Raw genomic sequence first — 2,122 nt, forward strand, 5'->3', positions numbered from 1 at the left:
CATACAATAACACCAAATGCTTAAGAGCAAGTTTCCAAGTCTCTTCTGATATACACTTTGGTCTTTTCTTTCCTGTCTTTTTAATGATGTTTGCTTTCTTCCTGTATGATGTTCTTGATGTCATCCCACAATTTTTCTGGTTTCAATCACTAGTTTCTAAGCATTAAATTTGTTCTTGATATGGTCTCTCAATACATCAGGTGAGATAAATTCAAGGTCATATTTTGGTTCTCATGACTTGTTCTAATTTTATTTACCCTCTGTCTGAACTTGCTTATGAGCAATTGATGGTCTGTTCCACAGTCTGCACTTGGCCTTGTTTGGATTGATGGCATTGAGCTGTTCCAAGGTCAAGGTCTTTTCCCACAAATGTAGTCAGTTTGGTTCCTGTGCATTACATATGGTAAGGTCCATGTGTATAGTAACCTGTTATGTTGTTTAAAAATGTATTTGCAACTAATAAGCCATGAGTTTTGCAAAATTAAATGATGCAATCTCCAGCCTCATTTCTATCATAACAGCAATATTTTCCAAATAATTGAATTTTCCTCTTGGCTTCCAACTTTTGCTTTCCAATCACCAGTAATTATCAATTCATTTTTATTTCATGTTTGATAAATTTCAGACTGAGAAAGTTGATAGAATTCTTCAATCGTCACTGGCTTTAGTATTTGGAGTGTAAATTTGAATAATAGAGGTATTAACTGATCATCCTTGTAGGCATATCAATATTATCCTATCTCGGACAGTATTGTTCTTCAAGATAGATGTTGAAATGGTCTTTCTGACAATGGATGTGATAGCATTCCTCTTGGACATGTCATTCCCAGCATAGATTGGTAACTGGCCATTTTGAACCCCAAGTTCCCTGCATTTTTTAATTCAAAATGACCACTATCAGTTAATTTCAGATGACTATTGCCTAGGATATTGATGTTTGTGTGTTCAATTTCGTTTTTGACAACTTCCAATGTTCCTAGATTCATAATCCATACATTCCATGTTTCAATTATTAATGGATTTTTGAAGCTATTTCTTCTCATTGTGAGTTGTGCCTGTGCTAAATTAAAGGTCATAAAACTTGGCTCCATTCATATTATTATGGACAACTCCAGTTTGATGAGACAGCTCTTCCCCACTTGTATTTTTGGTGCTTTCCAACCTGAGGGGCCCATCTTCTGACACTACAACTGACAATATTTTGCTGCTATTCATAAGTTTTTCAATGGCTGAACATTGTTCATATGGCACTGTGGGCTAATGTGCTGGACTGAAAAGTTAATTTGAACCACAAATTAGGCGGTTCAAACTCACCAACCACTCCTTGGAAATCCTATTCAGGGTTACTATGGGCCACAACCTATTCAATGACCTTAACAACAACAACAAACATTCAGAAGTAGTTTGTCTTTCCTTCTTTCTAGTCTGTCTTACTTTGGAATCGCCACTGAAACCTGTTCAACTTGAGTGCCCCTGCTGGTATTTAAAATACTGGTGCATAGCTTTTATATGCAACATGCAAGCTCTCACTGTATGACAAACTGACAGATCAATAGTAGAAAATTGATCATACTCACTGAAAATATGACTGCATTGATTAGATATAACTATGTTATTCATATGCCTCTGGCAATGTTTCTATTTTAAATCTTTCCCCTCTTCTCTAATGCTTATATTATGTGGTTTCTGCTTCAGCATTCTTCTAGAACTAGGGTTCTACCAATGACTTGGACATCTGCCTACTGGAGCACAATCATTATAATCTTTTTCATGTGTTTATTTTTCTCCTTATAACACCACCCACTGTAAATGGCTCCTCCATATTTGGATTTAACTTTTTAGAATGACTAATACATACACCTAGAATTCTTACGATTACAGATTACATTCTCTCTACCTCAAATGGACTATTACCCATGTTGGTATATATCACAAAGATGTTTGCTTGTGGTTTATTGACTATGCAAAGGCTTTCAACTATGTGGATCATGACAAGCTATGAATAAATTTACTAAGAATGGGTATCCCTGAACACTTGAGTGTGTTCATTAGAAAAATATACATAGACCAAGAGGCAGTCATTCACACAGAACAAAGGGATATTGAATGGTTTAAAATCAAG

The sequence above is a fragment of the Chrysochloris asiatica genome, unplaced genomic scaffold, assembly GCF_000296735.1.
Source record: "Chrysochloris asiatica unplaced genomic scaffold, ChrAsi1.0 scaffold00017, whole genome shotgun sequence".
NCBI lineage: Eukaryota > Metazoa > Chordata > Mammalia > Afrosoricida > Chrysochloridae > Chrysochloris > Chrysochloris asiatica.